General features: G+C 39.6%; 1 long non-coding RNA gene across 1 annotated transcript; it reads right to left on the reverse strand.

Moving 5' to 3' along the window:
• Window positions 1–10,281: 10,281 nt before the first annotated feature.
• On the reverse strand, window positions 10,282–12,188 carry LOC119263866. Its single transcript, XR_005130590.1, has 2 exons — window positions 12,042–12,188; window positions 10,282–11,673 (listed from the first exon to the last, which is right to left on the reverse strand). It is a non-coding gene; the product is annotated as an uncharacterized LOC119263866 (long non-coding RNA).
• Window positions 12,189–17,121: the final 4,933 nt, after the last annotated feature.

Raw genomic sequence — 17,121 nt, forward strand, 5'->3', positions numbered from 1 at the left:
CCTCATTCAAAACCGAAAAAACTTAATTTGCACAGCTGGGTGTGCACAGCAAGATGACAATACTTGACTGACCAGTTTCCAAAGCAGTGGATTATAGGATACTTACATTGTTTTCCCTCTTTTGCTCACATATGATGACTTATGTGGTTATCTGGATTTAAACAGTCGAGAAGTTTGCACAGCATTGTAGTGAGCATTAAATCCTTGTTTAAAATGGACTCTTTATTAGGAGTATAACCGTACTTTCACTTTTAGCTTCCTTCTGTTGACAAATGCAGCACCACAGTGCCATTTGTTTCTCAGAACTCTTGCATGCAAAAACTTTAGAAATTCTCTTTCAATCCTTTTATACACAAAATCATGTTTTACAGTGCTCAACTCCAGTCATGGAGGGTTTATATACAGCATAGTTTGGTGATTCCTCTGCTTAAGCACTCCCACTAAACCTGGTGATTAACAGATGATCGTGATCAGGTGTGCTTGAGCAGGTAAATTACCAAACTGTGCCGGACACCTGCCCTCCAGGTCTCCTACAGTTGTGTACTCCTGCCTGTCAGGTGATCTACACTCACTAAGCACTTTGAAGGGGAATTCTTTATTATTCAATGGTTAAGATATAAACAAATGTCTTTCAGAGTGGTTTGATGTGAATGTCTCTGAATTGTTTGCAGTGGTGGTGATAGGAACCAGGGCTTGTGATGTCTATAACACCAGTATAGCCATTGTATTTACTTTACAAAATCATAACTATTTCATGGAATAACTTTGTATAAGGAAGCTTTAGAGGCATTAAACTCTCCAGAAGTCTGGTTTCTATCACCACCACTTTGAACAATTCAGACTCATTAAGTTTCTCTAGAATGGAGCGTTCCACATCAAACCATCTTATATCTTAAGCAGAAATAGAAAAAAATGCTACATTTTAAATTTGTAATTATTTATTTAATTATTAATATTTAACTAAATATTTAGTTATTCCCCTTTAAGAGTGCACCTCATAATGGAATGGTTGCAAATAAAAGAAATACAGCAAAGCCACTGGCTTTTGTAAAGACTGATTAAAGAGTCATTAATTTAGCATGGTTTCAACAGACAGTGAACTTAACTTTAAAATCACGAAATCTGTGATGCTTTCTCCTGAACTTAAGAATGTAATGGGTATTCAAAAGCAATAAAATTTCTTAAATATCCAGCTGTAACTTGATAACAGTAAATTGATCTACTTTAGGTTCTCAAATATGAACTCACTACTGCTGATACATTCTTGTTATTATAAGAAGTTTAATCAAAGCTTGTTGCTGGACACACTAATAAGTTGTTAAACTTTACTTAGGACTTTTACATCAATGTCATTTCTATTCATTTTCACCAACTGACCAATGTAATGGACATTTCTCTTTTTTCCCTGCAAAGAGAAAAAGATGACTATCACAAAATCACCAACATGCAAGTAGTCCTCTTCAGCACTGGAACATCCAGTCATCTGTGGCTTCAGTGAGTACAGTAATCCTGTTGCTTTCATCTGAGTCTCTGTCTTCAGTAATTTTCTTTACACACATCTTCTTGCAAGGTGTATGCTTCTTTTGTTCTTTCTGTGTGTGATTGTTTGATGCCAAACAACATCCTACATAGTGAAAGTATTAAGGTCACGTCCAAAAGACATTCGCTTTTTCATTCAGATGCATTCAAAGGTATTACAAGGTATTAGTAGGGGGGCATGGTAATCAGTTTTATGTTTGGGAAGAGTGCCCAGAAAATACCTCTGCCAGAAGTAATTCAGATTTGTATACCTTATTTTTAACCCAAAGTGGATGGTGCAGAGTGTCATCTTTGTCAGCTTCTTGCTCATCATTAGCTGATATGTATTAGTGTGCTACCTCCTCTTACTCAATCACTCTCTTTTCACTATCATTTTCTTGATTACCTATGGCAAGAGTGTTCCAGCTAGTTCCAGTAGTGGAACTGACCACTGGAACTGACCACCCAGGACCCATCCTTAAGGAGGCCTGAAGTAAACTGTTTGCTTTGGTGTGCAGTTTCACATGTGGGAATGGGGACAAAAAGTGTACATTTGCATATGATCCTGAAATGTGCGCCATATTTCTGGCTCAAAATTTGACTCTCCTTCAGTGAGAATCACATTGTTTTTTAGCTTCAGGCACTCTCCTGTCTCCTACAGTGTTATGGAAAGCTGATGTAAAATTGAATTGGGATGTCCTGATGATCTTATACAGTGACAAACAAGGTCTTATTTAGCAGATTATAATTAAGGAATACTTTTGAAATCCCACTTAATAGCTGTTTGAATAGAAACAATTCAAGACTTTCATTATTATACTGAGGAAATTATAATAGCTGGAGTACAGAAGCAAGGTGTTGTCTCTACTGAGAAATAGAGAAAACCTAGCATATCCTTTCTATAGGACTGAATGATCATTTGAGTATCAAGAGGATAAAATGACTGATCCTATTGCAATTTCACCTGGGTAGTCCTTAGCATTGTTTCTTCTGGATGGTTACCTAATTAATCTCAGTGCTGTAGAACCAGGGTTGTAGCCAAGGAAGGTCAGTGTGATTGTTAAACATACAAACCAACCCCCCCCCCCCCCCCCCCCCCACCACCACTTCTCCTCAAAAAAAAAAAGGAAAAAAGAAAAGATGCAAAAAAGCCAACCAGAATAAATCACTCTGTACATTTAACAAAGACGCACAGTCAGTGCCATATCACTTTGATGCTGCATTAAAAAAACCTATTAAAATAGACTAATTAATTTGGTTAAAGCAGCTTATATGCAGTTATGAATCATTGAATTCAGTTTCTCTAGGGAGATACCATGTCAGCAGACAGAACACTCATTGTCAGCAGGCAAAGGTCTTAGAGAACAGCAAAAAAAGGAAGGTGAAGCAGTCCGCTTTATTTTCCCACAATACATAGCAGTTGTTCTTGAAATTAACCCCTTAATTAAACCAGTTCTAACATTCCTACTAGATTCAAAATTTAACACCCACCAAGTACAATCTGCATGTAGATCTAAGCTTAACTTTTGGAAATAAGTATTAAAACTAACATCTTTTTATAATATATTTTTTTATAATAACACCTTTTTATTCATGCAATGTGTTTCTTGATTTGCACTTGAGACAGTCCTGTTTTCTTGACATTTTATTTCGGAAGTCAGTGAAATGCAAAGTGTTAATTTTGCAATATTTCTAAAAAACTCAAATCCCTTCTTGTAGGCTGGGTACACCCCTGTGAACTACTCAGGTAACTAAATAACTTAGGTTTTCACTGATTGGCTATTTCTTTTTATTTTCTGTACTGCTATATCAGGTCTGGAAAAAGCCACAGATACTACACATGACAAACATGTTTAATTCAACTGATTCTCCAAATGAAACCTCTGCAGTGGTGTGTGGATGTTGTAACCTGCTAGCTAAGTTAGCTCTGCTAGCAGAATAATACTAGTGCTAGCTTAGCAAGCAGGCTAACAGCCCACCCGACCCCACAACAAGTCTGATTCCAACCAGTTCAGCAGACAATGTCTCAAATTTGAGAGAGCAAAGTGAAGTGACTGGTGGTCGAAAGCAAACATGTTCCGTAGCATGTGGAGCTGCTAGCCAGTTAGCCATTGCCAAAGAGGTGCTATAATAGTTTTTATTTGCCATTTGCTAGTCCTGATTTAACTGCACTTCAATGGGGAAAAGAAACTGTAATTCAACTTGGTCAAAAACGTAATTAAACCTAATGATGTAATAACTTGCATAATAAACTAATCCCTTACATTATTAAAGCTGCTGTTGGTAATTACAACTTCATTCTTGTTTATAAACAATATAATATTAAATGATTGTATTTATGAATGAATAAGTACAAAGGCAAAATACATCACGTGTGTAAATCTGAAGTAGATCTATGTATTGGAAATGTATTAAATTCAAAAACAAAATTATGAATGCTTATTTTCCCTCTTTTTATGTATAAATATAGTAAACTCCTTTGTGTGCTTGTGCTTTTATTGTCAACTTGTATCACTAGTTCAGTCATATCATCTAAGGCGTAGTCTAGTTTAATAGAACTGCTTTTCTGTTGCAAGTTTTCTGCATATGTGTACACATGCTAAATTTGAGTTGTCTGAGAAGACTTTTCAGCCATGCTGTTGATAGGCTTGTTGTCTGTCAATCTTGACAAGCACACCATCACCCCTACTTTATGTTGTGCCTTAGCAAGACGTTCATTTACAATTTTCAAACTTAATTTCTTCCTACTTTAATAAGTCTACATTCCCTCTCACAGTAAGCCAAACACCCTCACAGTTTCCTCACAAGACATGTATTCTTGTTGCATGATCATGCCTGGCCCCAGGAAACTAACAGCTAGTCTGCAGAATAATATTGCTATTATATATTACTGCAATACAGTGACTTAATATTGCTACAAATAATCACATTACCATTACTAATAATAATTACCATTAGTAGATAATGGTTTTATTTTCTTTGTCTTAGTATTTATTACTGTTTTTCTGATTAAAATGAAATAAGTATGATCCTTGTTCACAGATGCTTTGATGCAGAACAATGTTAAATGATAACTCTCATATTCAAAGTTAGTTTTGTGCTGGAACATCCTTTAATCTGTATGTGTGCTCTAGTCACCCTGTGGACCAGAAGCTGGCAGAGGAAAATTACTAACATAGAATGACACCGGTTAGGATAGAGCCCTGCGATGGACTGGCAACCTGTCCAGGGTGTATCCTGCCATTTGCCCGATGACCGCTGGGATAGGCTTCAGCAACCCCAAACCCCCCCCACCCCTCGCGACCCTGAGGAAGAAGCGGCTTAGAAAGTGTGTGTGTGTGTGTGCTTAGGATAGAAATACAATGACCATTAATTGGTACTAGGTGCTTAATTATGAGCAGAAAATGTTACTTGCTTGGCTAGCCTCAGTTACACAATTCATAATATTCGATGAGCTTTGTCAAATGAATGGGACTGATTAGTCCAACCTTACAGCATAGCCATACTGTGATTTAAGTTGAAATGAAGTGCCCTTGTATGCTAAGACTAGCTTTCTTTGCAATTGTTTGCTTCAGTGGCGTTCTAGGCTGCAAAGTTATGTTACGTGTAATGCTAGTCTATATGACTCAAAGTACTGTTGTACTTATCTAGCTAAGAAATGAAGCTGTGTAACAAGGTTCAGACACCAGTAGGTTTTCAACACCACAGAAGAGCAATAAGACAGATCAACATAATTGAGGGTTTATTAAAGCAAATAACACGACAAACGGGGTAGCTGCTCACCTACAGGGGTAATACTGCAAACAGGGAACACAGCAATCATACCAACCAACTACAAAGCCCACTACAAAACCACACAATAGTTTGGTGTGAAAAGGATTAAAAGCATTACAAGCTCATCAAGATAAAACCACTACAAAACCTGAAATAAGCCTGTAGTGAACAGCGAGACTCCTCACCCCAGCCAGTGGCCCACAAAGTACAAGCTTAAAACCCAACTAATTAAAATAAAATTACCTTTATTAACCTTAACAAACAGTATCTAAAAGCATGAACCCAACACACATTACCAAATCCAGACTACTGCCTACACTAGGCCGCTGGCTAGAGTAATTGGTAGCGCACAGTGTCCCAGTACAGGTTGGCCACCCTGTCTGAGACAAACAAAACCAAATTAAGTGAACACACACACACTCACACAAACATGGACCAAATCACACGTTGAAACTGCACTAACCCATACACTCTAACAAATATCAGCGAAACCCAACTACAGGAGATCAGGCAAGTCACAGATAAGTTACACAGCCTCAACATATACACACATTTGTCACTCAGCGCCACAGCTCCCCTGTTGTCCCAGCTCAGTCATTACACCCACCCTGAACACAGTGCATTCTGTTATAGCTGTGTATGATTTTTTTTACCCTCAGACAGAAAGAAGGAAAGTTTCTGAGGCAAAACTTTCTACAAAAACACGATTGAACATCTGCAGGAGATGTTCATAACAGGGTCTCAAAATGTCCAAAAGCACTGCCGTACCAGCTTTTTTAAAGACTTGCCAGATTAAATCTTCCACTGTCTGCAAACCACACTAAACATTGCTTGGAAATGTACAAAACGGACAAATTAGGGATAATTATGTAGTTACATAAATACTGCGGCTTAAATGAGGGGGCAACAATTTTGGCAGATGTTAGTAGCCAAACAAATACAGCCCCTCCCTTTAGTGTTCCCTCCAAAGCGTTGCTGCCAAAACACATGGACGTGTATTGCATAGGATGTGTCTCCGAAATGCTTGAGCTCACTAAGTTGTAATCAATAGTCGCAAAAGCCAGCAACAACACATCTTAGTAGCTGCAGAGTTTCTTGGAGCCCAGAGTCTAGCAGCAAATCTGCAAAATGATTACCTGTCTACCACTTGTGTTCGGCAGTGTAGGGTGACATAGGTAGTGGCAGAATTTGGATTTTTTGGAAGAATTAACCAATAATCACAATTGTTCTTATCTTAACTCACTCAGGTTTGTAACTCTGGCTACATGATTAAAGTACATAAACTTCCTCCTATTCAGTTGACAGGCAAATAGATATGGCTCCTTATCCTGCTAGGTTGAATGTTGGGAGGACCCTTTGATTTTTTTACAGAGCTTTTCTACAGAGCGTCGTGAACCAGATACTGTATTTTTACTTCTAAACATGTATTCATTCCTTCCTTGCAGGCTTTCTATAATGTGTTTTTCTCATGTACAGCATTTATTGTGCTGTAGCTTATTTGGTCCATAACTTTCCAAGGTTCCCCTATGTAACTCTTTTGGTAAGATCATGCCACTGGCTTCCTACAGAAACAAGAATCAGATACAAAGCTCTGGTTCTCATATTCCAGGCTTCAACGGGTTCAGCTCCTCATTACCTGCACAGTCATTCATTTTCTAATGCAATGCTCTCCTCAATTTGTTCCCAACAATGAGCCACATACTGCCAAAAGTATTCGGTCGTCTGCCTTCACACACATATAAACTTGAGTGACATCCCTTTCTTAATCCATAGGGTTTAATATGATATGATATTTAATACGCCCACCCTTTACAGCTATAACAGCTGCAACTCTTCTGGGAAGGCTTTCCACAAGATTTAGGAGTGTGTTTATGGGAATTTTTGACAATTCTTCCAGAAGCACATTTGTGAGGTCCAACACTGATGTTGGACGAGAAGGCCTGGCTTGCAGCCTCTGCTCTAATTTATCCCAAAGGTGTTCTGTCGGGTTGAGGTCAGGACTCTTCCACACCAAACTCAAACTCAAACAGGACTCATCCATGTCGTAATGGACCTTGCTTTGTGCACTGGTGCGCAGTCATGTTGGAAAAATGAAGAGGCCATCCCCAAACAATTCCCACAAAATTAGGAGCATGAAATTGTCCAAAATCTCTTGGTCTGCTGAAGCACTAAGAGTTAATTTCACTGGAATTAAGGGGCTGAGCCCAACTCCTGAAATCAACCCCATACCATAATCCCCCCTCCACTAAACTTCACACTGGCACAATGCATACAGACAAGAACTCCTGGCTCATGAAGTTTGGAGGTCTGTAGCGATTGGCTCTGCAGAATGTTGGTGACCACTGTGCCCTACGCTCCTCAGCATCCGCCCACCCCATTCTGTCATTTATGTGGCCTACCACGTCATGGCTGAGTTGCTGTCGTTCTCAGGTCACTTCCACTTTGTTATAATACCACTGACAGTTAACTGTGGAATATTTAATAGTGAGGAAATTTCACGACTGCACAGGCGGCATCCTATTACGCTGGAATTCACTGAGCTCCTGAAAGCAACCCATCCTTTCAGAAATGTTTGTGGAAGCAGTCCATATGCCTAGTTGCTTGGTTTTATACACATGTGGCCATGAAGTGATTGAACTCCTGAATTCAATGGTTTGAATGGGTGAGTGAATACTTTTGGCAATATAGTGTATTTGTGCCAGGTTTATATATATATATATATATATATATATTATAACTATGGACTGCACTTTGGATATATTTTTTCACATAATCACGTTTCATTATAAATTTCCTTTGAATCAAATGGAATATTTTATTATGTTCACCAGTCAATGGAATTTGATTCTTAATTTATAAATCTCACAATCATATCATCTCTCTTCTTCTTCTTCTTCTTTCGGCTGCTCCCTTTAGGGGTTGCCACAGCGGATCATCTGCCTCCATCTTGCCCTATCCATTGCCTCCTCTAATTTCACACCAACCATCTCCATGTCCACCTTCACTACATCCATAAACCTTCTCTGAGGTTTACCTCAGACATGATGACAAAACCATGGTGACTACTGGAGAGACAGTGATGGCTAGGAGAGGCGCAACCAGGGAAGAACAGGCTGGCAACCCAATCTGTGTCCACTGAGAGGAGGACGTCCCCTGGGTGTGGGGGGGGGGGGCTGAACATCCCAGTCTGATGGACACAATGGCAACAGTCCCAGGCAATGGACAAATGACTATGAGCAAGCAGTGTACATGTGGTAAAGTCTGCAAGAACACCCATGGCTTGAGAATCCACCAAGCGAAGATGAAGTATTCATTGGGAGCAAGAGCAACACAACACACAGGTGTTCAACCTGTTGAGATGCAGGAGGAGCCTGGCCTGGAGTCACCCAATAGTGCCCGGAACCTCCATGTGCTGATGACTAATACCCCAAGCATCAGCTGAATGGTTTGGCAAGGAGGAGAAGAAAAGCTCCAGAACATCTTACTCAAAGAACCAGAGAGCTGTGAAGATACACAACATCAGGAAGGAGATGAAAGCACTGAAGTCCCAGCACAAGCTGGCAGGAGCAGAGGAACACATTGACCTAGCCTAATTAATGTGCATCCTATGAAAGAAGATCAGGTTTCTCCGCCAGAGTGACATCGGAGGTGGCAACGCATTCACTAAAGACCTGCTGGGGCAGAAGCGCAGCGGAAAACTTGCCTCCTCACAGGAAGATATTGACCAACACCTCATGTAGACGTACAGTGGCCTGAGAAGAGAGGAGCTGGGAGAGTGCAACATCCTCATAGATCCCCCTGAACTGGAAGTGCAGTTTGACTTGCAGCTGAAGGATGTCAGAGAGGTTGTCCACAAAGCAAGGGTGAGATCTGCTCCAGAACCAAGTGGCACTTCATACAAAGTGTACAAGAACGGTCCCAAACTTCTACTGCGTCTGTGTAAAATCCTGCTAGTCTTCTGGAGAAAGGGGAAGATCCCAGAACAATGTCACAGTCATGACAGAATCAGTTCCAGGCTGCGAGTGGATTCTGAAGGGACTCGAGAAGCTGATGAAGTGAGCCTGGATGCATTTCAAACCTGCCCAATCAAGATCCATGGTGCTGAGGAAAGGAAAGGTGGAGGACAGGTTCCAGTTTAACATCGCAGGCACAGCCATTCCAATGATCACAGAGAAGCCAGTCAAGAGTTTGGGCAAGGTTTTTGACAGCTCTCTGAGAGACTCAACATCTATTCAGTCAACCTGCGCTGAGTTGGATGGCTGGCTGAAATCCGTGGACAAGTCTGGTCTACCTGGAAAGTTCAAAGCCAGGGTCTACCAGCATGGCGTCCTTCCCAGGATCCTGTGACCCCTCCTTGTCTATGCTGTCTCAATCTCTACAGCTGAGATCTTAGAGAGGAAAGTCAGCAACCACCTCAAGAGATGGCTTGGGTTACTAAAGAGCCTGATGATACCAGTGAAGGCAAGCCGTGCTGCTGGAGCTGACAGTCCCATGGGAAGACCGCTTGGAAGAAGCATTTGAGAGGAATCTCTCCAAGAACGAGGGATTGGTCAGCGACTGTCAGCAGGTTGGATGGAGACCAAGGTGCCTCCCAGTGGGTGTTGGATGCAGAGGTTTCGTGGCCCATTCTTTGGCCAGAGACTTAAGCAGTTTAGACATCAAGGGACAATGAAAGAGGAGAGCCATCCGGAATACCACCGAAGCGGCAGAGAGGGCCTCAAGTTGGCTGTGGCTCAAGAAAGGACAACCATCGGATCGTGGTAGCTAGCTAGCCATCTGGACGCAAGCTGGGGTCTGATCAACCCCGGCTGGGTCACCTGGATGAGGATGTATGATGTTGAAAGACCCAAAACACCCAATGATTCTAGGAACATCACTGATGATGTGTCCACATGCATCAGCAGATGTATTTATTCAGTGATCTAAAATGGGAAAAGGTATCTTTTTTCCCCTAAATATAAATTTTAAATTATATATCACATTCACTTATTTAAGCACATCTCAATGTTTATTAGCAACTCTGCTTTCTCCAAAAAAATGAAAAACAACAAAAATTAAGATACGTTTTGTTCTGACACCAGCGAAATGTTACTGTGTCCCACCCAGTCTTTAGTCAGCAGCAGGATTTTTAAAACATGGTATCTTGTGTCTCATATGCCAAATAATCTTGCAGGGAGGCTCACAGACAGACACACACATATATACTCATAGATTGCTAACAATCTAGGTAACTTGCCCTATAGAGAATTCCTGAGGAATAATATTTGGACAATAACAGCTTTCTGGCTGCATACAGAAGTCTGACTGTCATAGAAAGAATTACTACAAAATTTAATAAAACATAAAGAAACAAGCAATAAGCCTAACCAGGTAGAATTTTCATTCCTTATTTCTTAACAAATAGTTAATCATGTCTCAAACAAAAAATAATGTATGCATCTGGAGCCAAAACATGGAAAAGAAAAACTGAAGAAAAAAGCTTAGATAAGGGTATGTTTTTGTCCATTTATTTGTTTATTTGAGGTTTTAACTATTTATTTTGCCTTGAACATGGACAGCAAGGTGTAGTGGATCTGGGCTGTCTAATGAAGCAGGTTCAGCTTTGGCAGGCAGTTTCAGTGTGACATAACCTTACAGATACGGTTAACTTTCTCTTTTAATCCTGGGCTATGACTAATCCTTGTGCACATGAAAATGTTTGAGATGAACAGTCAGTTATGTGAAACCTGAGGAGTCAAAACAGTTGCCAAACAAGAGAAAAGAGATCACTTTAAATACATAGAAAGTAAAGCACTGATAATTGTAAAAAAGCAATGCTGTCACCACTGCCTCCAGGGTTAGACTGAAATTGAAATGAAGCTTAAAGCTAGCTGGGTAGGCAAATACTGCTTGACAGACAGACCCCTGGTTCCAGAATGCTGAGAAGGTTATCTGTAATTTAAATGCTAACTTATTAAACCCCAAATGAGCACCCATTCATCAATAATTAGCCACAATAGACAATAGCTAACCAGTTAGAAATCTACATAATTTAGATAACTCATAAAAGCAATTATTATTAGTTAGCCTCTATTTTTACAGTACATTAACAAGAAATGTGGTGGCTCCATGAAATCCTGCCTAGGGTGTCCAAAAGGCTAGACCCAGCACTGCTGATTTGCTTTATCTTACAGTGTCTGGTGACTAATGCAAGTGTACCTGTCAGGACACAAAGTTAGACAACATAACATGCCTGGTCACCATAATGAAATTAGTGAAAATAACATCACACAAAAATGCAGATATTGAAAGTCAAAGTTAATTTCCATTTGAAATTTCAAACTTCTGCAGACTCTTCTGGCTCCCCACCTTCTGTCATGCACACCAGCTTATAGCCGTAGACTGCAAACAGAGTGCAAACAATGTGCAATGTACCACATTTAATGTCTACATTACATCTAGCTGTATTGCCCCACACTTTGTGCAGTAAAAATGGTTTGTATGCTATTTAGTAGTACTCAATTTGGGACACAGTGTGAGTCTGTTTTAAGAACAGGAAAAGTAGAGGCAGAACTACTTTGCAAATTTACTTTAAAAAATGAGTACATTTCTTCAAAGTCATTAAAGTCATTGCAGATATTTATGAGTTTTACAGAATATATTTTGCTGCAGTCTGGCTTGACAATGAAGAATAAATTCTATTGCCAAGCAAGATTGCAGCACAAAAAGATAAAGAGAAAAGATTGAGAAAATCTATTATAGAAAGCTACCTTCAGACTAAAGCTTTTGAAGTTAAATAGGTTTGCAGTTTTGTGGCTCTCTATTGCAGAAACATCTCCAGGTATTAGCTTTCATTCACTCGGTTATTCCTTCAGCAGGTTTTACACTTGAAATGGAAAGCTGGAGTGCAGCCTTTTTCACTTGTATGTCAGGGAGTGGTCTGACCAATATCAGCCTTTTCTGCTTCAGAAAATTCTTATAAGGTTTTAATCACTTGCCTACATGCATGTGTGTGCTTTATCTAGAGTAGGAACCAGGCCCACTAGGTTGCCATGGTATCCAGATACTTGAGAATTCTATGCAAGGACACTTCTGCTGGAGCACCAAGCACATGTGACTCGCCTAAGAGATTCTGCCTATGCTAATGTTAGCTATTTATTCTGTCATGTTGGTCTGAGCAATTGAAATTATTAGGAAGGGATAGAAAAGGTACCCGTTTTAAATAAATAAATGAATAAGTTTACAAATCTATGCTTTAATTCTCAGAATGATGAGATCCATAAAACATATTTCAAATATAAATTGTTCTTGCTTAATATTCACAAAAGCCACGTAAAATAAGAGTCAAAAGAACCAAATTTCCACACAAGTATCACAGGCATAATCACTGAGCTCAGTGATTGTGAATTCCACTTAACTGTTTTAAAACATCTGTTTGCTGGAAGAAGATATGGTTACACCAAGAAAAACTGCTATCTTTCTGATCTTGATTTTGAACTGTATTGAGATATACAATAACACTGAACTGATTCCCCTCTCTTCTCTACACTGTTTATCCCTTCAACAAAACAAAAATTGAAGAAAAAAAAACTGTTCAAAGCCGATTATGTAAGGGATTTTCTTGCTAGAATGTGGGATGAGTGTCTTTTACCCGTAATGTTTTCCCCTATTTGCCCCAGTTATTCAGAAGGGTACAGTCTATTGCTGATGCTGTTTTTCCTCTGTTGAAATGGAAAGGTGCAGCACAAAAGTATTATTGTACCAAGTTTCTTGGGTAAACACCGTAATGCTATAAGAGGAGCACTATTTTTTCTTTTGGCCCAGTGGTTCAACAGGATGTTCAGACCGAAAGGGTCTGACATTGTTGCCCCTAGAACAGGAAATAACACAGAGGTGAAAAGTCATAACACTATTGCATTCTGTTATATTAGGTTGTAGGGCTATTTTATGTATAGGATACTGAGATGCTAAGATTTAAATACAGTCTGCCTTTGAACATCTTATGAAATGCAAATGAGCTATGGGCCTTGATTCCAAATTGTAAAATCATGACAGAAATAACAGAAAACCTATTCCAGCTGTAAGAGATGGAGTTAAGGTAAAATGCCACCCTAAAGCAAAAATGAAATTTCGAGTGTCAAGGAAAGACTTGAAGACCTGGGTAAAAACGCACCAGTGAATGTCATAATTACAAATCTTTTAGTGCGTGACATGAATGCAATCAACAAAGTTATTATTAAAATGGAAATTCAAGGAGAATATAATTGTTGCAAAGAAAGCTTTTGTCCCACAGGTAGAAAGCTTTAATTAATGGCCATTCTTCAAGGATATGCACTCTTACACTTTCACTTAAACTCAAGAGGTAACCCATGTGTGCAAATAAAAATATTAACAAATACTTGTTTCTTCACAGAAGATAAAGAAATTCACTTTGTTATTAGCAAGAGTTTTTTTTATTAACTTTCAAGCTAAAACTCAAATTTGAGTAAATGAGTCTTTGTAATTACATTCCTGTGTTCCAATAACACAGTAACAGAATAATTGAATGATCATAATCACAAAGTGTTTAATTTCAGCATATCAGCAATTATAAGAATGAAGAAGCTGTAACATGGAGAAACATAAAATCTTATCATATTTTACCACATACACTGAGGAGGTGGGTGTAAAGATATATATTTGAAGAAGAAAGCATCCATCCATCCATCATCATTGACCGCTAGTCCAAACAGGGTCTCGGTAGCAGTTGGGAGAGCAGAGAATCCCAGATGACCCTGTCCCCCGCAACTTCCTCCAGCTCATTCCTGGGGACCCCAAGCCGTTTGCATTCACAATCTCGTTCTTTCGGTCATTACCCACAGCTCATGACCATAGGTGAGGGTTGGGATGTAGATTGACCGGTAAACAGAGAGCTTCGCCTTTTGGCTCAACTCCCTCTTCACCACTACAGTCCGGTACAGTGACCGCATTACTGCTGCCGCCTGTCCCAGCCTACGGCCGATCTCACGATCCCTCTTCCTGTCACTCGTGAACAAGACCCCAAGGTACTTAAACTCCTCCAGCTGGGGCAGGTCCTTTCCCCTTACCTGGAGTGGGCATGCCATCCTTTTCCGGGCCAAGACCATGGACTCAGACTTGGAGGTGCTGATCCGCATACCAACCGCTTCACACTCAGCTGCAAACCGCTCTAGCGAGCGTTGGAGGCATCCATGTGATTCCGCCAAAAGAACAACATCATCTGCAAATAGCAGAGACGCCACCCTCCGGCCTCCACACATAATGCCCTCCTGACCCCGGTTACGCCCTGACACTCTGTCCATGAATATCACAAACAAGAGTGGAGACAGAGCACAACCCTGGCGAAGTCCAACGCTAACACTGAAAGAGTCTGACTTAATGACGAGTATACGGATACAGCTCTCACTCCGGGAGTACAGATTGGATAGCCTGGAGTAGCAGCCCCGGCACCCCATACTCATAGAATCTACCTGATGTTGAAAGCATTATCTCAATTCTGAAATGAACTGCAGGTCACCTGGGAAGATGAGTAATGCCTCTCCACTGAAACAAGCTGAATTTCACTGGGGTTAGCTCACATTAACTAGCTTTTTGACTTTTCTGCTTGTGCCATCACAAAACAAATATCAGTACATCTCTAATTTCAGTCAGAATACCTTCAGAATGATCAGAATTACAGAAAAACATTACAACAAATAGATATCAGGAAGCCTGAAACAAGCCTGCCAAATGAAAAATAATACAGTATCATCTTGTCATGAAACCCCAGTGACAAGAGGTGCACAACCTCAGTGAAAGTTTAACACCTTTTTTCTGAGAGTGTGCAGGATCTCAACACCGTTGCTAAAACTTACAGATTCTCCCCAGCATACGTCACTTCTTGAAGGTCATCATGTTTAAATAAGGGGAAACAGTTGGAACCAGAATTTTGCACATGAATAAATCTAAAAGATTAGGGGGTACACCTGTTTAGTTCTTCACTCATTTACTTCTGGAAACAATCAACATAGCTGCTTTTTAACTGTTTTGATATTTTATCAGTCAAAATCAAAAAGTAAAATCTGATCCAGAATCCAGCTATAATCCTTTCTTTTATATTAAGTGACCAACATGTGTTCTGTGCATAGCTACTCAATGTGACAAAAAATAGTTTACAGCTGGCTTCAGACAAGTTGGACAGGGGAACTGCTTGATCTTTGCCTTCAAAAAAATGTACATTATTTTGTTGGATCATTGAACCCGAGAGTGCTGATATTTCACTTTACTTCAGCAAACTTCATTTCATCCTGAAACTACACAAGAAGAGCTGTTTACAACAGAATGTCTCACCAGACTCTTTAATATGCTTTTAATCTATTTAATGCCAATGATCAAAGCACATCTAAAAAGGAAACTGCTTTAGGTTATTATTTTTAAAATTTAGCTTCTTTTGATGAGTAAAATTTTAAAATGTCCAATAGGGTATTTCCACATTACACTTGAAAATTTAGAATTAAAGGCCCAGTACGTAACGGGGAGCGAGTTAGCGGATGCATGTGCGAAGGTAAGCGACTTTTATTGAGGGCAAATCCAAAATCAGGGTCAAGACAGTCCAGGGTCATAGAGCCAATATGGAGAGATTGTGGGGCAGAAATGACATACCAACATAGGAAAGAACTAACACAGCAAACAGATTCAAACAAAGACCAATACATCCAACACAGACCAATACAAAGACCAGCAAAGACAAAGTGCAAACACAGGGCTTAAGTAACAAAGGGAAACTGAGGGACAGGTGAAAACAATCAGGGACGGAGTCACGAAACGAAGGGGCCGGACTAGAAAAACCAAAACAAAAACCCATGGGCTAAACCAAAACACGAACACATGGACAGGACTGGGAGGGGCCAATCATGACAGAGCATAATATTTTATTCTACTTACTCAAAATAAAGCAGGAAGTATGTGATTATCTTCTTACTTCTTTTCAGTCCAATATTCATTAGAAACTGCTGAGTGCATAAAATGACCACTACATTTTAATTTTTTAGTATACTGCCCCCTAACAATTGTTTAGGAATTACATTTTAATTACATAATGCATTTTGACTACAGCAATCCATAAACTAACTTATATTACATATTCATGGACTGTGAAATCAGCTGATCCTGCCATACTTTACATGACCCACAACACTCTCAAATTATAGCTACTAGAACACATGGCACTCGTTTCCAAATGTACCATTTTTGGATGCAAACGAGTGAAAGGTCACTGTCTATATTTTATTCCAAATAACAAGACCAAATTAAAATGATAGTTTTTTTCTGGGATTAATGTGACACTACAAGAGTTTATACCAAGCATTTTATTGCAGACTCAATTGAAAATGGAGCTCAGTACAGCTCCAGACAACTCAAGCTGAAAGGAACAGCTTTCCTGACACTAACTATAGGCAAAGTGGATAAAAAAATGGCAAATCTTTATTTTAAATAGTCCTTGTTTTCACTTGACAGTTTATTCAATAATGTAACTAGCAATGAGATTGTAACTAAGGAAAATGTGCAGGCTAACGTTAGCTTATTTTGGTTCCCTGCTGGAAAAACCAGCTTAAATGCTAAAAATTAAACAAAATGGAGACTTACTTTGCTCTGTTTTAAGCTTCAGCTCAGCTGTAGCTACCTTTCACGCATCTCAGGAAGCTTTTCAGCGAGTGTCTTGTAAAATGTCTCTCGATGTTCAACACAAGGCTGAAGTAGCTTCTCATTCTCCAGCTTCTTGTTCGAATTTTATTGTTCTGCCTTAAATGATGCCTGAGGAGCCAGATTGTACAGCTTTGAATGAGAAGCTGG

Source organism: Pygocentrus nattereri, chromosome 8 (assembly GCF_015220715.1).
Source record: "Pygocentrus nattereri isolate fPygNat1 chromosome 8, fPygNat1.pri, whole genome shotgun sequence".
NCBI lineage: Eukaryota > Metazoa > Chordata > Actinopteri > Characiformes > Serrasalmidae > Pygocentrus > Pygocentrus nattereri.